The 22,185-nt window shown below is 43.7% G+C and overlaps 1 long non-coding RNA gene and 1 pseudogene across 2 annotated transcripts; both read left to right on the top strand.

Moving 5' to 3' along the window:
- The first annotated feature begins 987 nt into the window (after nt 1–987).
- LOC138717366 (MAD2L1-binding protein-like) lies at nt 988–2,188 on the top strand (annotated as a pseudogene).
- A 17,567-nt stretch (nt 2,189–19,755) lies between these two features.
- LOC138718155 (uncharacterized) lies at nt 19,756–22,139 on the top strand. 2 transcript variants are annotated; one of them, XR_011337017.1, is made up of 3 exons: nt 19,756–19,944; nt 21,302–21,363; nt 22,020–22,139. It is a non-coding gene; the product is annotated as an uncharacterized lncRNA (long non-coding RNA). The 2 variants fall into 2 exon arrangements; XR_011337016.1 differs by lacking the exon at nt 19,756–19,944 and adding an exon at nt 20,127–20,312.
- Nucleotides 22,140–22,185: the final 46 nt, after the last annotated feature.

The following is a 22,185-nucleotide window of genomic DNA, read 5'->3' as shown; positions in this document are numbered from 1 at the left end:
CCTCCAGGCATCAGCTGCCCAGGGAACTGCAGCTCACGCCGACAGCGTCAGAGAGAGGAAAAACGGCAGAAACAGAGGGTGTTAGGTCACAGCCTCTTCTGCCAGTCATACCTACACTCAACTGGAACTTCTTTAGGTTCGTTTCTGCTGTTTGCACCCCACGGGATGAAAACCAGAGAAGAAAATTAGTCTTTCCATCGAGCACAGTTCATCCCCTCACAAGAGAGAAGGGCTAGACACAAGGAGACCTACTGCCTTCCCTGCGGCACAGCAAGCTGGTCACCGGGCTGGCGCTTCCAAGAACCAGCTCCCAGGGGCTCCAGCTCCCAGGGGCTCCCGCTCCCAGGCAGCACTGTCTGAGATATGCTGTCTGAGACAGACAGCAACGCCTCCACCCCTCCTACTTGGTGTGTGCCTTCTGAACAGCCGTTGATAGCCACACTCCAGTTATGGGATTTTTCCCACACGTTTCCTTGATGGCAACTACATCATAGCTTTCTAGTAGCACAGTAGCTTCCACCTCTTCCTGCTTTTTACCCAAGCTTTGTTTATTTGAGTAAGGGCACTTCAGCTGGGCTGCCATTTGCATCACCTTCCTAGCGGGCCCTTTATTACCTATAAGGTGTTTTAGAGAAGTATCCTCCCTGACCCCTGACACCTGTCCTCCCACTGCATGTTACAGGCCAGCCTGGTGTTATCCCCCTCCCGCTTCACGTCTACTTTAAAGTCCTATCTCCAAGCCCTGCAAGCTCCTGGGCAATGACCCTTCTCCCACTCTGTGAAAGGTGGCTCCCATCTGATACCTGTAATCCCGGTGCTGTGTAGGCCATCCCATTATCAACACCCCAAAGTTGTTGCAGTGACAAGATGGGGCTTGTCATTCCTGTGGGAATTCATCAGTGATGTGATTCAGATTCACCCTAAGTAGCGATAGAGCGGCCTTTTCTGTGTTCCTCTTGGGTCTCCTGATTCTATATGTGGGTACCGATGTCTCTGAAAAGGGAGCTCTTCGAACGTTCCTTGACTTTCAGGGGTGGGATGGGCCGTGCTTTCTGCAGAGTGCGTTGGGACTAATGCATCCTAATGAGGAAATGTAGTGCTCTTGGTTTATTTTGCCTTCCAGGATGAAGATGCGAGTAAGAAGCCATCCCCCCTAGACCCGGCAAGCAAGAAATGCTAACAGCTGCTGATGGAGCTAGAGGGACTGTTCTGGCACATGGAAGTAATGTTTCATTTGACACGGGTTCCTCGGGTTCTTTTTCTGCTTGGAGGCAATGTTATGAGCCCCAAGGAGCCCTATGGTCTCAATTTGGAGAGTATCTGTGAGGGCAGTGCTGAGGAGAGCCTGGAAACGGCATCTTGCCTTCACAAGCTGTTTCACTCTCTCTCTGTTGCGGATGTCTTCAGTGAACTCGAGGACTTGCCTGTCGTGGGCACTGTTGTCACACTCCAGGGGCACCGTAGTTGTGGTGTTGACTGGTTCCGGCCCAAGCTCAACTAGAAAGTGCTGACGTGAGGGAGGAAACTGACTGAGAGCTTGTGGTGTGATGGAGGCATCGACATAAGTGCCTCACCTCATCAGCACATGGCTTCTCCTTGGGACGACTATGTCTGCTTTCAAGCACCGGTGACCCTCAAAGGCTTTTGAGAATGACCTGTGCTCTGCAGAACTCTAATGGAATATTGAATGAACTTTGGTGGTGCTTTAGGGGCCATGGACTTTATCAAATGTAACCGCATATTCTTCTCTGTTTGGATCTCTTCTCCAGGGCATCTCCTGTCTTCCTACAGCTCGACCCTGTTCCTCTGTCCTCACCTCTGGAATTGTTGTTGAAAGCCAATACCCATGAAGGCACAGCCGCACGCACACGCGCCCCCAGAGTGTATCTATAGGGACCTGAGTTGTGGCACAGGAGATGAATTACTGTGTGGGGAGTAAAAGTTTCCTGTTGCGTGCTTAGTGAATTGACAAATACTGGAGACAATTTTCTCTCTCCTGAGTTTTAATGTGGCTGTTTCTCTGGTAACAAGTACTAGGTTAGCTGGCTGACAATCAGTTAGATACACAGTTACAGTGAAAAATAAGCAGTTTCTGCTCTAACCCTCTTCAGAGGAAGCTGGGGCACCTGCCTCAATATACTAGTTTATGTTTGCTTAAAACAACAACAACAAAGTTAGTTTCTTGTTTACTTTCGCCTCTTAGAATTCTAAATGTTTCTGAAAGGTGAAGAACAGGGGAGGGGAGAGTGATCAAATTCCACAGGAATTAGCAGGAAAGTTAGTTGGTATTTTTGAGCTTGCAGGACACTAGGAGTGCTGTCTCTGCCTTCATATCCAGTAACAGCTGTTTATAACACGTAGTGACTGCTGAAGCTGGCTCTGGAGGAGAAACTGCTAGAATGTGGAAGGCTGCTGAGTGTGCAGCTGCCCACTTGACTGTGTACTTGCAGGTCTCTTGAATGGAATGTGACCTTAAAGCAGGCGCGTGTGCGTGCAGGAGTTCAAAACTCTTCCCACTTCCACCCAACCTGCTTGTAATGCATATGCCAGCATGCGAGCACTCGAGTATTTAAAGAAACTTTTGAGCACAAGCCTTGGTTCTGAGGAACAAAGGGCCGGTTCCTTTCTACTCACTTCCCTGACCGAGTATAATGTTACTGTGGTGAACATTTTCTGTTATACTTGAACTATGAATGCAGCAATGATGTGATCATAGAATCATAGAATCATAGAATAACCAGGTTGGAAGAGACCCACCGGATCATCGAGTACAACAATTCCTATCAAGCACTAAACCACGTCCCTTAGCACCTCGTGCACCCGTGCCTTAAACACCTCCAGGGAAGGTGACTCAACCACCTCCTTGGGCAGCCTGTGCCAGTGCCCAATGACCCTTTCCGTGAAAAATTTTTTCCTAAAGTCCAGCCTAAACCTCCCCTGGCGGAGCTTGAGGCCATTCCCTCTTGTCCTGTCTCCTGTCCCTTGGGAGAAGAGGCCAGCAGCCTCCTCTCTACAACCTCCTTTCAGGTAGTTGTAGAGAGCAATGAGGTCTCCCCTCAGCCTCCTCTTCTCCAGGCTAAAGGACCCCAGCTCTCTCAGCCGCTCCTCGTAAGACCTGTTCTCCAGCCCCCTCACCAGCTTTGTTACTCTTCTCTGGACTCGCTCCAGAGCCTCAACATCCTTCTTGTGGAGAGGGGCCCAGAACTGAACACAGGATTCGAGGAGCGGTCTCACCAGTGCCGAGTACAGAGGGAGAATAACCTCCCTGGACCTGCTGGTCACACCATTTCTGATACAAAATCAGAAATGTGATGCTGGGAATGAAAGAAGACAAGATGCTTTTGTTGTTGTTATGAAGAGTTTTTGAGTTTAACAAGTTTAGTACTGTAAAAATTATCCAAATAAAATGTTGGATTTTCTGTGCAATTGTGACATTGTTTTTATTTAATCCCTCAAAGGAAAGGTTCTGTTGGTGGCAGAGGAACTCTCTTCCATTCCATGTATGCATTTAAACTGCGGGTTCACAGCTGTTCCCCCTTTCTGAAAAAGGGCATGATGTCTTGTGCCAGAAAAATGCCCTCCATGTGGCATGGAAGAGCAAGTGTGGAAGTTCTAGGAGGTCTCCTTTGCCCAGGCACGCGGTGGGTGTGCTGGCTCCTGAGGGAACGCTGCAGTCCCTGTGGAAATGTACACCTCAGCCATGGAAGACTTAACTGAGTTAACCGCATCTTTGAAAGAAGTGCTGGGGAGGGTCTGTAGGAGCCTTCTGACTTTGGTGACTGCCACAGTGACAGCTGGAGAAGTTTCATTGCAGCATGGGACGTGGTTCTTGTCCCCATCTCTTGCATCCAGTCACCAGAAGTCATTGCTTCTCGAACATAGTTGGTTATTTGTTCAGTTATGTTTCTGTGTACGATAAGCAGCTGAAAATGTTTTAGCCGTTCAGCTTGTGGGGTTGCTGCTTGTAAAAGTACGTTTCAGAATTAGATACTCCAAAGCTAACACTTCCGACCTGTGTCTGCTGCCCAGGTACTCCAAGCAATGTAAAATAGAGCATAATGTCAGAAATGACTGTTGGGAGTGTTGCTAGCTTCGCCCTGTTAGACAGGGAGCGTACCTCTGGAGGGAAAGGGCAGTCGTGTGAGAGAACTGTCGGAGGTGGCTGGATAAACTGCCTCTGGTGTCAAATAGTGGCTGGTGGTGCTTTTGTTTGTTTTTGTCCACTTTCCACACTGTAGGGATGTGATAAGGACAGAAAATAGGAAGGAAGGGTTCTGGAATAAGGAAGATGAGGATTTAACTGTAGAAAATCCCAGTGGTTTCAACTGCCTTGTTCTGTTTACACTGTAAGGGCGTGAAAATCCATAGTGCTTGCCATGTGAAAATATCTGCAGTACATTTTTTCTGGAAGAAGTTGAGAACGAGGGTAGTTAAGAACTCAGCATGCCTTAATGGTCAAAAGAAACATGCCAAAAGTGAGCCTGGCCTAAGTGATGCCTGATAGCTCCTCAAAGACAATTGACAGTAAATAATAAATTATGAAACCAAGGGAAAGGAGAAATGGGAACTCATAGGTTCCTTAGAAACTTTTGAAAAGATGATTTTTCTCAGCTCTCACCTTACTAACCTCAATAAATAGACTTGAACAGAGTGTTTTGTTTCTTCCCTGATCCTTCTCTTGTCAATACCTCTGTGTCAGTTGTTGTTGTTGCAAGTTTCACAGCATTAGCAAAGTAAAGGATTCTCCTTTTGCTCTGCTGTGAGATCCAGAAACAGCCCAAGGGCCATCTTTGTAAGGAAAAGAGCTACAGGGTATGTGGAGGAGATTTGTCACAGCGTACTGATGTAACTTGTGTCAATCTCAAAAATGTTGATGGCTGACATGAGTCTCTCTTCCAATTCTTTCTTTATTTAGAGTGAAGAATGCGATACCTAAGAGCGCAGGTGACGAGCAGCCTGCTGCGGTTCCCAGAGGGGACTCTGCAGGCACTCGGGAAAGATCAAGTCACCCAAGGTTCTGTGCTTCGTGGGAAGTTTTCTGGAGGTGAGAGTTTTCCTTTAACTTTGGTCTTGGTATAAAGCAATTATTGCCTGGAGGTTACCTGAAGCCCAGGGTCATAGGATCAGGTGTGTCAGGTGGGTGCTGTTAAGACACATGAGATTGAGAGAGAAGGAAAAGGACTTTTTTCACATGTTAAAAATGCTAGTATTAAAGGTTAGTCAAGTGAAAGTCTGAAATGACAACAACCTGCGCTTCACCTGTGCTATGAAAAATTTACTTAAAGATGCGGAGTCAGCGAGCTCTCCATGGTTTTTAGTTAGGTGGGAGGCAGTTTTCAAAAGACAAACAGTGTTGTTTTGGGCCGTATTTACGTGTAGCAGCTCAAGCTCTGTGACCATCACAACATCCGGTTCAGAAATAGTTCTTGTACAATGTGACAGAGGCAATGCCTGCTGCCTTTTCTGGTGAGTCTGAATAAAACCAGAAGGAAGAGGATAATCCAGTGAAGCGCTGCAGCCATTTTCCCAAAGTATTGAATAGGATGTAGGTGGGTACCCAGTGAGAGTTGCTGAAAGGGGCTGCGCTGATTAGGAGGCGGACTTCCGAGGAGACCTGAAAGTAGAGCTGGGTGCCTATCTGATGTCTTGGCTTCTGTCAAGAGCAGGTAGAGTCTATTTACGTCACTGTAAAGGCAGTAGTTGAGCCTTTGAGCTTGAAGTCGTTCAGTGAAATGAAATGTGTTTCATTCTTTCTGTGAGCAGCACATGCAAATATTTACTGGTGTGGTGCCCAATTGAAGATAATTTCTTGTTGAACTGCAAATCCCTACCCAGAGCATACACGTGTCAAGCAAATGTAAAAAACCTAGAAATTAATTGGTTATATTTGAAGTATGCTGTAAGGCTCTTCTATAGATCAATGTATTATATCTTTATCCCAAACAATCTAAAGTCTTCAGTGCAGGAACGACAGGTCCAAATGCGAAGCACTGAAGTTGTCCATTCTAAGACGTATTACTTGAGGATTTCAGTGAGGGATTTGAAATAATTGACCAGAATTAGATAAGTCCGTCTTCCTCTCTTAGGAGCTTGTCTTGAAGGAAAGGAGCAGGGAGTGTGTTTTTTCCGTTGTTTTCAGTCTTTGCTTGGAAACTTGCTTCAGTCAGCTTTCTTTTCTCTTCCAGGGAGTAGTGACATAGCATGGCTCGCACAGGGTCCTCACCTCGAGATAGTGAACTCAGTGACGGCACAGCAGCTCTCTGCATACCATTTCAGAGGAGAGCACAAAGAGGCTCCCGCTATTGGTGTGGTGAAGGAATTTTGCTGGAAGGAGAGAACTGGACTGCTGATTGTACTGGAAGAAGCAGAGAGAAGTGTCCTCTGCCTATACGACCTCGGAACATCAAGTGTCGTTAAAGAAGTTATTCTTCCTGGAAGGGTACGTACATTTCAGTGAGAGGAATGAAGCTTTCATGCTGTTAGGTGCTGCATTACTGAGTGTCAGGAAAAGCTTAAAAACGTCGTTTTGCAGGAGGAGATTTTTCTGTATTGCATGAACATGTTATCACTTGAGAGTATCCAGTCGACTGAGCCTCCCTGTAAAATCATGGGCTTAATGGTACCACTATCTTTTTGATTTTTCTGGTGTAAACCAAGTTTGGTTTGTTTTTTTTCCAGCGTGAGAAAGCAAAAAGCCCACCCTTTAAACCCTCTCTAAGATGAATGTCCTAAATGTTTAATGTCTGCCAGAAATACTTTCTTTAAAAGATCTCAACCTTTCACAGTCCTGCTGAAAACGGCTTAGGCACTTTTGCCTGGAACTCAGACTAGCAAGCAGGTGACTTCAGAGCAGAAGATGTTTTTATATTGACTCTGGATAGAAAAAAGAGCCCTTAGTGGGTTACCTGACAGATTGTTGTCAGATTGCCTTTCAAGCGGCAGTCCTTGAACCTGTGCTCTGCGTGTTTTGTGCTTGCATAGATGGGGTCCATTGGTGTAATATTCCTATTTTTTTCTGTCTCCTCTTACCCATATTCTCAAAGGATGTGATGTCCCTTCATCCTAATGTAAAGAGGAATCAGCATAATTGGAGAGAATATCACGATCCATTGAGTGATTTTTATCATCTTACAGCCTGCAACCAGTACTTATTTATCCCTCAGCTTTCCATCAGGTGACAGGATGGCCATGTTCTTCCATTGTAGAGCTTTAGTGCTGGAGTCTGCATGTGCTTGTATCACTGCTATAGCAGTCAGTCTTGTCCTGGACGCGTTGCAAGATGTGGCAAGGGGTTTGTCTTCACCTTGTTGCATGCAGACTGCTCGGCACGTTAAAGAGCAGTGTGCCCTTCTTCCTTAGCTGGAGTTTGCTTTTTACCTAACAAACTGCTGTTCTTGTTGCCGTTGGTTCAGCCTGGCTTTGAAAAGCTTTGTTAACGCTCCTAAAAGTGCTGGTGTGCACGTAAACCTTTTTTTGTAGAGAGGTAATTTTTCTCTTCATCTAATAGGAAAGAATGCTTTGTCTCCAAGTCCTGTATTTACTGGAAACAGAAAAAAAAGTGTTGCTTAAATGGGTGTTTTGCCTGGGTCGGTGGACTGATGTTATAGGTGTTGTCACCTAAGTGTTTAAAATAAGATCTAAATTGCATAAGAGGTTCACGTCTGGTTTTGTGTGCTTAGATCTCAAATTTGTGACTGCATTTCCTGCCCAAGTTCCACCAAGAAGAGAAACTGCCACCAGAGAAGGGAGACATCTCTGCTTTGAACGGCCAAACCCGTCAGGAGCATCAATATCGACACTGTTCTACATAAGGAGAACCAATCAGCTGGTTGTGGGTTTCTCTGATGGCTGCCTGTCTCTGTGGAACAGGAAAACGTTGAAGAGGGAGTAAGTAGAGATTTACTCTTGGTTATGCCTGGAGGGGCATGGCTCTCCTTTTTTTGCTGAAGGAAGCGTGTTAATGTAAAGAGAACTTTCCCAGGGACTGAAATGTCGAATATAATCTTGGAATGTTTAGAAATATTCTTCTTAATAAATTGTTAACTCAGAGATGGATTAAGTGGACCACCTTCTCCCCAGTGAACTAGGATTGTTTTCCTTATTGTGTTTGTGGATTGGGCAACTGTAGAAAAGATGCTTCTGGAGCTTTTCTCAAGCAGTTAGGATGTGATAGAGCTGCTTTTTCTACGACAGTTTGTTCTATCCCTGGCATTCAGTGGAACCAGGAATTGTGCGTATCTCGATGCAACAGAGTTCAGAAATCAGCTTTCAGAACCAGTTACTGCAGTCTGTGCCTGAGAATAAATACTTTCCTACATATTGAAGAGCAATCTTTTGCCTGGCAGCTGAAGCAATCATGTACGTTCCTCGTCCTCCTCCTCAGGCGGGGGAGGGCATAAACCCAGGTGATTGCATCTGATGGGCAGGAACTTTGTCACTCCTTGACCATGGCATAAAACGCAGTGGCCGCCCTGACTCAGTTCTTTGAGATGGAAGTATGACCTCCTGCACTCGCAGGATAAGAATGTGGGGTGCGGTGCTCTTTCTCAGAAGATGCTTCTACCCTTCTACAAACTGTTAGGGCCAGAAGGCTCACCTTTTTTCTTCTTATTATTTTCTTTTGCTTTTTTCCTTCCTAAACCTGTAGGCATCACTGTCAGCTTGGAGCAAGAAGGATTCCTGTGCATACCATTACTTTTCAAGAGCCGGAGAAAGATCCTAGCAATTGCTGTTACTTGTGGGCCGTTAAGTCTACACAAGAAAGGTGAGTAAAAACGTGCGATAAGCCACTGACATGTTTGTCAATCCATTGGTTCACATTCAGTTGATATGTGTATCTTCCTTTCATTTATTTAGCTCTGCAGGATATTTTCTCTTGGCTGCACAAGGTGTTAAGCTTACAATGAAATGTTTGCAGGATTTCACGGAAGTGAGGAGGGACCTACTAGTTCCTACTCTCTAAAAGAAGGCAAAACAACACTGGCCATACTTTGGTGCTTGCATTTGGGAAAGATTTCCTTTGTTTCTTGATGACTGCTTCATGATTGCTTTGATATTCACACGGCAGCATTCAAATGTCTTTAAAAGTAGTTGAGGTTGCCAATCTCGAACACTAAAGGTGCCAACAGAACAGCTGCCCCTAAAGGAAAGAGGTGATGGTATTGCTGATTCCCCCGTGCCAGCTTCAGCCATCTTTGGAGCCTTCGTGAGCCAGTTCAGCTCACCTGGCCGAGATCCTCCACTTTTCAGCAGAGAAGGCAAGGTTTTCTGCTGGGCTAATGAATCAAATCAGCATGTGAAAGGATCCAGTGTAGGCAAGAGGGACTGGAAGCTTGGTGACAAGGGCAGGGGGACAGACCTCTCTCTCTCAGGGTCAGCAAGCTCTTTAACCGACCCAGCTGGTCCTGGAGTGGACTCTTTTGAAGGATGACTTTAAAGCAGTTTTGACTGAGTACTCTTCACTATGAAGAACCATTTCCAACAATTTGTAGTCCATCCAACAGAGGAAAGCTTTCTAATGGTGCTAGGAAAGTTACACTTAAAGTAGAATAAAATACTGATCATCGACTAATCAGGAACTAAGACTGAATGTAAAATTTCATGATTCTGTTGATTCTTAACGTATCCTAGCAACAGACCCGAGGTGCTTGCTCAAAGGACCTCATGTAACAAATAGGATCCAGGTATGCTTAGGAAAAGTACGTACTAGCTACCCTACCCAAGTAGAACATACACCTGCAGCAGCCAAAAGACCATCATAAATCTTGTGAAGGACAGAAGAATAGGTTTCAGGAGGCAAGAAAGATATACCTGAGCGGTCAAGTGGAGATAAGTGCGGGTCCAGCCAAGAAAAACCGACGAGTTTGCCAAAAGAACAAGATGTAATAAAGACAATGCGAGGAAGACTACTTACTTCATCTGAGGAAGACTACTTACTTCATCAGGACGACCACCAGAGGGGGCTACGCAGGCGCAATAGAGACTGATGTCGCAATAAGGCGATGAAGTAACCTACCTATGCATATGTATTAGATAATGAAGTAACCTGTTGAATATACAATAGATTGCGAAACTTTTAGAGAATAAAAAGCGGACGCGATGTGACGGTCTTGGGAACCAGATTTGGGTGCGTACCCCTGGTTCCCGGGGCCTCGAAATAAAGCACCACATATAACCTCCTAGTGTGGTTATGTGTTTGTCATTCTGCTAACAGTTTTTGGCGACCCAGGTGGGACCTCGCGGGCATTGTTGAGGCGGCTCGCGCATCGATTCTGCTCCAGCCGGCACCGAGTGATTCTCGGGGAGCCATCGACCGCGACCGACCTCCGCTGCTCCCGACGGACCAGGGATATTGGTAAGACACGGTGCTTTATCTGGAATGGTACCATTTGGGGTTTGGTAAAGCCTGCCTGTCAGACGTGGCGAAAGCTGCGCTTGGTTGGGCTCAAGGGTCTGGTAAAGCCTGCCTGTCAGACGCGGCGAAAGCTGCGCTTGGTTGGGCTCAAGGGTCTGGTAAAGCCTGCCTGTTAGACGCGGCGAAAGCTGCGCTTGGTTGGGCTCAGGAGCTCCGACGGGAAGCCTAGGCGCCGTCCGTAAGACAGCGGCGAAAGCTCTGCAGGTTCGGCATCAGTGGTCTGGTCTGGTAATTCCGGAATTCTGGTATTTCTGGTACTTTGTAGTTTTGTTCTGCTCTCAGTAATTTATACTTTCCTGTCTAGTTAATCCATTCTAAGCTGTTTGTGGTAAAAAGAGAGAAAAAAAAAAAAGAGAAAAAGGAAGAAAAAAACTAAAAAACCAGCAAAAAAAAAAACAAAAAAACACAAACCAAAAAAAAAAAAAAACTTAACCACAATGTCAATACCTAAGTCATCTCCATTAGGATGTATTTTGAGTCACTGGAAGGAGGGAGGATTTGGGCAGGATATGCAAAAAGGAAAGTTGATTGAATATTGTAATGTCTGGTGGACACAATATGAATTAGAAGACCAGGTTCATTGGCCAGAAAACGGGACTCTAGATTATAATACGATTTTTCAGTTAATGTTGTTTTGTAGACGAGAGGGAAAATGGGATGAAGTACCATATGTAGAACTGTTTTTTATTTTAAGGCGGAATGATGAATGGAAAAGAGCATGTGGACTAATGGTTGTCAGTGTAAAATCAAATGGGCAATGTGATGGTTGTGTGGCTGAGAAAAAGTGCATAAAATGTTTAGCAGTAGAAAATGCTTCACGACATCAGCAAGATGATGATTTTGATTTATTGATAACCCCCTCAGCCCCAGACCCCAGGGAGGGGGGATCGGGTAATGAGGGGAGGGACAGAAAGGGGGAGGATAGAAAATGCGAATATGAGGAGGAACAGGTTTATCCAGGTACTCCGATCTCTCATCGAACGCGGCAAAGAGAAATCCAGGGGAGGGAGGCTGGACGTCAGCCATCTAAGGCATTACTAGCACCACTGCGTCAGGGGGTTGGAGCGGAGGGTCCAGTATATGTTAAAGTGCCTTTTACGCCAGGAGATTTGATGCTTTGGAAACAGTCTGCTGGAGTTTATCGAGAAAACCCAGATAAGGTAGCAAGGGTAGTAAAAATGATTCTAAAGACTCAGAATCCTGATTGGGATGATATTCAGGTGTTATTGGACACTTTGATGGATTCTACAGAAAAGGAGATGGTGTTGAGAACTGCCCGTGAGCGGGTCAGGGAAGATATTAGACAGGGTGTTGTCACTGGGACGGTTGATCAGAACTTTCCTCTTGAAGATCCCATGTGGGATTATAATACTATGGGAGGAATGAGGAATTTGAGAAGGTACCAGGAATGGGTAGTTGTTGGAATACAGAATGCTATGCCCAAAACAATTAATTGGTCAAAGCTGTATAGTGTTAAACAGGAGAAGACGGAGTCTCCCTCTGCATTTTTAGAGCGGTTGAAAGAAGTGGCTAGGAAATTCACTGATTTGGACGTGGAGACAGAACAGGCTAAAGCCCAGTTAGCTTTGATTTTCTTAGGACAGTCGCAAGATGATATTAGAAAGAAACTGCAAAAATTAGAGGGTGCGGAGTTGCGAGACTTAGATAGATTGCTGGAAGTTGCCTGGAAGGTGTACAACAATCGTGAAAAAGATAGTGCACAAAGGCAGCAACGGCACCTATTGGCGGTGATGCAAAGTAGAGGTCAGAATGAATTTGGGAACCGAGGTAGGGGAAGAGGAATGGTGCACGGACGGGGAAGAGGATTTGGGCTCAATTATCCGGCCAGATTAGGGCTCAACCAGTGCGCGTACTGCAAGCAGGAAGGACACTGGAAAAATGAATGTCCACAAAGCATAAGACAGACAGGGAGTTCATTTAAAAATGCAGAGGCAGCAAAAATGATGGTTCTGGGAAATTATGGAAACCAAAGCTGACTAGATTTAGAAAGCAGTGAACCCCTAGTGAAAATAAAATTAGGAGGGGAAGAGGTGCAATTTTTGGTGGATACTGGCGCAACATATTCAGTTTTAAATGATTTATATGGAAAAATAGGAAACAAAACTACTACAATAGTGGGGGCCACAGGGAAAGAGGAAATACGGCCATTCATGCGACCCTTAGAGTTACGATTTGGGGGAAAGAAATTAACACATGAATTCTTATATGTACCCGACTGCCCGGTTCCTCTTCTGGGACAGGACTTGTTATCTAAACTAAATGCAAAAATCAGCTTTGAAAATGGAGAATTGATTATGCAAGTCCCAGAATCGAACGTAGGAAAGATTTTAGTAGTGAAGGAAAATCCCAAACCTCAGATACCCAAGAAGGTAGAAGAGGCAGTAATCCCTACAGTTTGGGAAACAAGTATACCAGGAAAATCAAAAACTGCTCAACCGGTAATAGTGGAGTTAAAAGAGGGAGCAAGGCCAGTACGAATAAAACAGTATCCCATAAAAATGGAAGCTCGATACGGAATAGTAGAAATCATTGAAAAATTTTTAAAATTTGGAATATTGGAGGAATGTGAGTCAGAATATAATACTCCGATCTTTCCAGTAAAGAAACCAAATGGGGAGTATAGGTTAGTACAAGATCTGAGGGCCATCAACAATATTACGAAAGATATACATCCAGTCGTAGCTAACCCATATACATTGTTGACATCTGTGAAGGAAAAATATAAATGGTTTACAGTAATTGATTTAAAAGATGCCTTCTTCTGCATTCCCCTTGACAAAGATAGTAGGAAACTTTTTGCTTTTGAGTGGGAAAACCCATATAATGGACGAAAAACGCAACTCACGTGGACGAGGCTCCCACAAGGATTCAAGAATAGCCCAACTCTTTTTGGAAACCAACTGGCGAAAGAATTGGAGATATGGACTACGCAAGGAAAAATTCAGGTACCAAGAACACAGTATCTTTTGTTACAATATGTAGATGACATATTCCTTGCAACAGAACAAGAATCATTATGCATACAAGTGACTATTGAGATTTTAAACCAACTGGGCCTAAATGGATACAAGGTTTCAAGAGAAAAAGCTCAAATTGCATGCACAACTGTATTGTATCTTGGATGTGAGATAACACAGGGACAACGAAGGTTAGGAACGGATCGTGTTAGAGCAATTTGTGCAATTCCAGAACCCCGGAACTTGCATGAACTGAGGACATTCTTGGGAATGGCAGGGTGGTGTAGGCTGTGGATAATGGACTATGGACTTATAGCAAAACCTCTGTATGAGGCACAAAAATTGCCTAATCTCATTTGGGAGGGACCTCAAAAGGAGGCCTTTAGGAAACTAAAAGAGGCCTTGACTAAGGCACCAGCATTGGGCTTACCGGATTTAACAAAGACTTTCCAGTTGTTTGTTCACGAAAGACAACGATTAGCACTGGGTGTCTTAACACAGAAATTAGGAAGCTGGAAACGACCAGTGGGATACTTCTCTAAACAGTTGGACCCCGTTAGTGCAGGTTGGCCATCCTGCCTGAGAGCCGTAGCAGCAACTGTGATTCTGATACAAGAAGCCAGAAAATTGACTCTAGGAAAAAACATTGAAGTTTATATACCTCACATGGTGTTAACAGTCTTAGAACAAAAAGGGGGGCATTGGCTTTCCCCTAGCCGAATGATGAAGTTCCAAGCCATACTCACTGAACAGGATGATATAAGTTTGAAAACAACTAACCTGTTAAACCCAGCAGCCTTTTTAGGTGCAGCAACAGAAAATGGTCCTTTGGAACATGATTGCATAGAAGTCATAGAACACACATATGCAACGAGAGCGGACTTGAAAGATACTCCAATCGAACAGCCTGATCAAGAGCTCTTCACAGACGGGAGTAGCTTCGTGGAGAATGGAACGCGGTATGCAGGATATGCCGTGACCACACAGAGCATGGTAATAGAAGCACAGGCCCTACCGGTGGGGACCTCAGCACAACGGGCAGAAATAATAGCCCTCACAAAGGCATTAGAATTAGGCAAAGATAAACGAGTAAACATATGGACAGATTCAAAATATGCCTTTGGAGTAGTTCATGTACACGGAGCTTTATGGAAAGAACGAGGATTATTATCCTCGCAGGGAACCAATATAAAATACCAAAAGGAAATTTTAAACTTGATATCTGCTGTGCAATTACCGGAGCAGGTAGCGATCATGCATTGCAAGGCACATCAAGGAGGAGACTCTAAGGTGGCCGAAGGAAACGCATTGGCAGATCGAACAGCTCGGCGGATAGCACGACAGGTACAGACGATGATGGCCTTGATACCTACCAAGGTAAGCCCTTTACAAGATTACCTGACACAGAAACCGAAATACTCGGAAGAGGACAAGAAATTGGCCAATTTAATGAAGGCAAACCTAAATTCTGAAGGATGGTACGTAACTACAACTGGACAAATAATTGTACCTCCTGTCATTATGCGGGCAATTCTACAGGCAGAACATCAAAAGTGCCATTGGGGAGCAGAAGCATTAGTGACTTATCTGAAACGAAGCATAATTTCGGCACAGATGTTAACAATGGCAAAATCTGTAAATTCAAAATGTGAACTTTGCTTGAGGAATAATCCTGTGGTTAGGAGGAGAGTAGAAATGGGACACATCAGAGTAGGCATGGAACCAGGAGATTATTGGCAAATAGACTTTGTAGAATTACCTAAAGCTCAAGGGTACAAATATTTGTTAGTTGGGGTCGACACTTTTTCTGGATGGCCAGAAGCCTTTCCCTGTCGCACCAATCAAGCCAAAGAAACAGTGAAATGGTTGTTGAGGGAAATTATCCCTAGGTTTGGGGTTCCCTTAGGTCTATCGTCTGATAGGGGCCCACACTTTGTAGCCACAATTGTACAAGAAGTAAGTAAGGCATTGGGAATTTCCTGGAGTCTCCATACCCCATGGAGACCACAATCTAGTGGACAAGTAGAAAAGATGAATCAGACGATAAAAAGACAGGTCAGTAAAATATGCCAAGAAGCTAAAATTCAATGGCCCCATGCATTACCAATAGCCCTTCTAAGAATAAGGATAAAGCCTAGGAGTGGGATGGGACTGAGTCCTTATGAAATCCTCTTTGGGAAACCATATGAGTCACCACAACCAAACCCAAACATGCATATTAAAGGACACCAAGATGTGTACAACTATGTGTTATCTCTTGGTAGAACTTTGACACAGCTACGAAGGGCCTTGATCTGGAACCGTCCGGTGTCATTAGAGAATTCAGTACATGAAATTGAACCGGGAGACCAGGTCTACGTCCGCGATTGGAGTGAAGAACCACTGAAGGAACGGTGGAATGGACCGTACCTGGTGCTGCTAACAACTTTCACTGCGGTAAAGGTAAAAGGAATAGACTCTTGGATCCACTACACACGAGTGAAGAAGGCACCAAAGGACTGGAGAGTCGAAGTAGTCGGACCAACGAGACTGAAGTTGAAAAGCAAGTAAAATGTCGTACTTCGAGTACGGGACTTTGATTATAGTTTGGTCCTTGATACCTATAATAGGTGTCACACCTCTAGAAATCCCATATAGGAGAGAAACAAGCAAGTATACCATTGGACAAAATACCATTCTGTCTTGCAGGTTTCAAAGTCATGTCCCAATGAAAAGAAAATTAATTCAGATTTTTTTTGGGAAAAGGTGTCTAGAACTTGTGGAGCACCTGAAACAATCTATGATAGCAAAAATTCGGGGTTAGATGGTTACAAACAAGAACTACAAGGGACATGGAAACTTAAAGGGAAAGTATCGAACAAGTTTTATCCGCGAAATCCCATACGAGTTGAGACAAAACTGGAGCTGACGAATTTAACTTTGACTGACCAAGGAAAATATAGGTGTTTTGTGGGAGCAGGAAGTAATGTAGACTATAGAGAAAGAACACTGATAATAGATCCCCTTCAAGACCATGGAATAAAAGCAGGGCATACACATTATCCGGCTCCTCTGGGTAGTGAGGCACTTATTTACTGCCTCCTAGAGGACCCCCAGCCTGAGAAATTTGAATGGATAAAAGAAGGAAAAGCAGTTCTAAGTGATAAAAGACACTCAATAGAATTGAGACTGGGAGGAATATTAGTCCAGATTATTAAAGGGATAAAAAGATCCGACTTGGGAACTTACAGATGCCAGTATCAAAATGCTACTACCTTTGGATATAGCGAAATCAATATTACTGAATCCAGAGTGAAACGAGCCATAGAACTGACCCAGGCACCCCAGGAGATTTATGTTCAAAAGAAAGATGCTGAAGAAAATTTGATGATTGGGTTAATCAAGGATTTTGCTAGAATGCAAAATACAAGTAAGATTACAGCATGCTTGCCTTTACCAAAAACGGCTGGAGAACCGATAAGCTGGGGAATATTGACTTTCCCACTCCCAGAGGTAAAAGAAAATAAAACCGAATGTAAACAAATAATAACACCCATACAGGAAAAACAGAAAATAAGTATAAGAAGGGAGTGGAGAACTGCAGGAAGTCGAAGCGATTGTGAAAAATTACCAAACTATAAGTTCACACGTATCGGACGATTTAAAGATGTAGGATGGTGTTCATATGATGAAATAAAAGAAATAATGAGGGAAAGAAATACAATGGAATGGGTGTGCCAGAAAAGAAATGATACAGAACAAAATTGGGACACAGTTTGGTCAACAAGTATTTTACAAAAATTCCAATACGGAGGAGAAACATCTTGGTGTTTTAAATGGACAGGAAAACAAAGTAGTGACAAATTACCAGTAAATGGCCGGATCAGTAGAGATCCTATTGATAGCGTTCCATGGTGGAATTGTTCTAAAATTTTAGATTGTGACCTAGACCCTGAAGAGATCACCATACCTCCAGTTAAAATGGCTCTAATAGTAGGGTGTGCCTGTCAGAGATTTAAGGTCGAGGAAAAGTAATACAAGTACCAGTTAATGGAATAGACTGTAAATATTCGACAGTACGCAGTATGGGTAATTTTGTTTGGGCATCTAATGATGGAATTTGGACTACACATTTATCAATGGAGGGTCCAGTTAAAGAAATAACTCTGGGGTTGCCTACCCTGTGCCCAATTTGGAAGCGATCCCCCTTCAGAGGTAAATTGGAAACTTTACAAATTCGTGCTAAAAGAGACATAGAAAATGATATTAAAGACATAGATGACACTTGGCAGGAGCCTGAGACAGGAGTTAAAGTGGGATGGGCATTAGAATCCCTTTTTGCCCAAATAGCGACGTATCGTAATAGAGAAATGATTTACAAACTAATTGGACAAACTGAAAGATTGGCAAAGATAACAAAGAAGGGATTTCGAGATTTAAACTTGCAACTACAGGCGACAACGAAAATGACTTTGCAGAACAGAATGGCATTAGACATGCTCTTGTTAAAAGAACATGGTGTCTGTGGATATCTCAAAGATCGAACTGATCACTGCTGTGTGCATATACCTAATGTCACAGCCGATGTGGAATATGATATCTCGCAATTGGGAAAAATAGAAGAAGAAGCTGAAAAAGAGAAAGAAGAAATTGGTCAAAATTGGGTTGGGGCATTATTTGATAGATTAGGCATCCATCTTACTGGCTGGATACACTCTCTCATTCAAACGTTATTCACACTTTTCCTTATATTCCTTACAATCTATCTGGTATATTTGTGTATCCGGAGAGAAATTACTCGCAAACAAAACTGGACACACAAAATTATTGGAGCAGTGACACGAGAATATCCACAGCACCCAATACCCCCATCAACTTACCAAGAAACAGTTACATAAAATGAAAATACTTGCTAAGGTGAAGTATTTTCAAAGGGGGGAAATGCTAGGAAAGTTACACTTAAAGTAGAATAAAATACTGATCATCGACTAATCAGGAACTAAGACTGAATGTAAAATTTCATGATTCTGTTGATTCTTAACGTATCCTAGCAACAGACCCGAGGTGCTTGCTCAAAGGACCTCATGTAACAAATAGGATCCAGGTATGCTTAGGAAAAGTACGTACTAGCTACCCTACCCAAGTAGAACATACACCTGCAGCAGCCAAAAGACCATCATAAATCTTGTGAAGGACAGAAGAATAGGTTTCAGGAGGCAAGAAAGATATACCTGAGCGGTCAAGTGGAGATAAGTGCGGGTCCAGCCAAGAAAAACCGACGAGTTTGCCAAAAGAACAAGATGTAATAAAGACAATGCGAGGAAGACTACTTACTTCATCTGAGGAAGACTACTTACTTCATCAGGACGACCACCAGAGGGGGCTACGCAGGCGCAATAGAGACTGATGTCGCAATAAGGCGATGAAGTAACCTACCTATGCATATGTATTAGATAATGAAGTAACCTGTTGAATATACAATAGATTGCGAAACTTTTAGAGAATAAAAAGCGGACGCGATGTGACGGTCTTGGGAACCAGATTTGGGTGCGTACCCCTGGTTCCCGGGGCCTCGAAATAAAGCACCACATATAACCTCCTAGTGTGGTTATGTGTTTGTCATTCTGCTAACAATGGTATGGTTAGCATTTGCCCCTGAAGCTGTTAGCGTCAATGTTTCCTCCTCTGTGGTTTAGTGGCTAAAGGTGACCAATTCTGCTGTTGTGGGAAGTGGTGTTTTTCTCTTCTGGAAGCGCACGCTTTTAAGAACACTTCTGTCTCGACCTAATACAATTACGATTAGGACTGTAAAGGAGCTTTGTGATCACATTTCGTCATTTATACCTCTTTCAGTGAAGGTGATGTTTTGCGTTTACATCTGCTGCAGTTAACGTTTGGCAGTCGAAAACATCTGGCATCTGGTCAAGTCATGTATGAGGTAAGAGGAGCGTGTGTGTGAAAAGGTGAAGGGTGTAAGATTCTCTAAGCGAGTACCGGTGAAGTAGGCTGGCATAACGTTTACCATCAAAAGTCGGAGCAGCCTTCAAAACCCAAAAATCCTGTGCTGAGCCTTCCTAGCCTGGTCTTTGTTCATAAGATGGTTCTTGATTTGAACACCGAATTAATGGCATGCAGGAAAAAAGACAGGTCTTTGAAGAGCTTTGTTTAACCAAACTGCAGACTTGAATAAGCTTCTGCCTCTTTCCCCTTCTTAAAATGGGGTCAAATGAAGGTATCTCTGGGTTTATGTTCTTGGTGTTCCGTTGAGCTCTGTCTACTTGCCATCAGAAATATGCTCCGAGGAAGTGCATACAATACAATATGTATCTGATATTAGATAGAGACATTCTTTCCTGTTGAAGTCTAATATATGTTTTTATCTCAAAATGACTTTTCCTCTCACGTTTTTTCTTTTCACCCAGGGTTTGGAATGCTGTAAAGAAAGGTTTAGTTTAGATCTCGCGAGTCGAATTCTTCCCTGGAGAAGACAAAGTAGCCATATGAAATTACTCAGTTGTCAGACCATAGAAGACTTTTACGACTCTGTTGACCAAGGGGATAACGCTAATGAAGGTCTGTTCTGATGTCCACGTCATCTAAGCTATGAAAGCTGTTCTATACCCACAGTCTGAAACATCTGCGTAGACTGGCTTGTTGGGCTTGTTAAAGAAGAAAGAATGGGTGCTTAACTTATGTGGGATGTCATTTAGGGAAAAAAAGGTTTTATTTTATGCTTGCTGAAACGCATGGGTTTTTTTCCTCAACTCTTCATGTAGCTAAAGGTCTTGGTCAACTCTTTGTGTATGGAAAACTTAGTTAGTGAATAGTTGTGTGTTTGTTGTGGCATAGAACTGGTACATTTTGAACAAGAAAAAGGGGCACTGTGTCTAGAACCTGTCAGAGAGGCGTTTGCTCTTCGCTCTTGTTCTGTATTATCCTTCGTAAGCGAGCATTGTGTTTCCTATTTATGTAACAGAATTAAGCCAAAGTAGAGAGGGGTGTTTTAAAAATATCACGTGTGTCATATCTTCTCCTAGTAAGAAGCAATGTCCTGTCTTTTACAGTACCATCTCCTTACATCAGCGTCTCAATGTTTTGTTGGCAAGTGACTACCTACGGTCTGGAGAAACCATCGACTTACTTGGGCGTGTTTGACCTTAATCGTTGGTATGATGTCCACATGCCGGATTCCATAAGGTAAAATGTTAGGAAGCTGTTGTCACTTTCCTTACAAATAGTTCATTGAAATGTTGGCTTTTAGCTTACGCCCTTGTTTTCTTTAAGGCCAGAAAAAATCCATCTCTACTGCCCTTATTTTGCCTTGTGGACCCTGGATACCATAACAAGCACGGTTTCTCCAGACCCCATTTTGGATGTTCTTGTTCACGAGCCAAATCTAACCTGGGGAGCTCTTTACTTACCACCCGACCAGAATCTAAATGCAAGCGGCTATAATTTTGGTAGGTATTTCACTGCTTTCAAGAGTGATAAGATTCAGTCGAGCTCAGATGCTCTTTCTTGGTTCTCTTATTCGACGTCTGTCACTCAAAATGCAAACCAAACCAGAACACCCTGAAGCCCCCCACACCCAGCCATGATGATGTTGTTCTAACAAGATATTTAATATTGTGAAACGTATCTGACGGTCCACTGGGGCTTTGGGTTTTGGTGCTTTTGTAATGTAGCCTGTGAAGCGGTGATGATCATAAAATGACTTTGAAGTGAAGCTCAAAGCGCAGCACCTCGGTAGCACTAGAGGTAAGATTTCTATGCACAGCAATTATTTTTTGAAACAAGCTTGTAAGTGATCTGATGAAGGCAATGGGTGGTCGGTTGTGTCTTTCAAGTTACTGCTGTTTGGAAAACGTAAGCTAATCGTGACGTAACTCCAAGAGTACGGAATGTTGTCCAACGTTCACTGTTTCTGCAGATGGTGCGTGCTTGCTGAGCTCTGGCGTTGTCCATCTGACTTGCAGCGGTTTCCAGAAGGAGGTGAGCTTTTACTGTCTCTTTCTTGAGAATGCCTAAAGAGACAGACCTTGGCTAAGTTTTCTGTTGCACTGCTTTTGGTGCCAGAGACCATTTAATGCTCATTTTTACTGCTGGCTTTAAGAGTCGATGTAGTAATGCTTGCTCAGGTTGCTGCCCTAAAGCGTGTTACTGATGCAAGGTATCTGACAGTCAAAGGGAATGTTTCTATTATTTCTGTTGCTGGTTATCCAGAACTTCATTGATTGAATAGCGATGGTGTTATTCAGAGCAGGCCTTCCCCTCTGTGGCTGATGCTTTGGGCTGCAGCAGCCCTATTTACTCCTCTTAGACCACCCTCTTGCGGCTGCGACACTTCCAGATTTGTGGAAGTGTGTTAGCACAAATAACAGTTCTGCACGGAGTGGTAGCGAAGAACAAATTTCTTGGCAAGTTGGCCTAGTCCCTTGGCCGTTTATTTTGCAAGCCTGATGTAGACTGTTAAGATTCCAATCAGATGTTCTGGTATCCGCTGCAGCTCGGAAATAACTTGGGAAATGAAGACTGGGTTTTGTTCCCTTTGCTGAATTGTGACGGTATCGTTCAGAGACTTGTACAGTTGATGGCTCAGAAGTTGAAAGTATGGAATATTGTCATTTAATTTTGTCTGTTCTGCTTAGGAGGAGCAGTTAGACGCCATATTGTCTGTGGCTGTCCAAATGGGATCTTTAGATCTCCTGACTGGATGCATTAAATGCTGGACATCTGAAAGTAAGACTTCTAAGGCCGCTTTCCTGGTTCCTCTGTTTTAGTTTGAAAAGGTTGATTAATTTCTTCTTTGTTCTC

Source organism: Phaenicophaeus curvirostris, chromosome 2 (assembly GCF_032191515.1).
Source record: "Phaenicophaeus curvirostris isolate KB17595 chromosome 2, BPBGC_Pcur_1.0, whole genome shotgun sequence".
Lineage (NCBI taxonomy): Eukaryota > Metazoa > Chordata > Aves > Cuculiformes > Cuculidae > Phaenicophaeus > Phaenicophaeus curvirostris.
The sequence above is the reverse complement of the archived record's forward strand: the minus strand, read 5'-3'. Positions and strand labels throughout refer to the sequence as shown.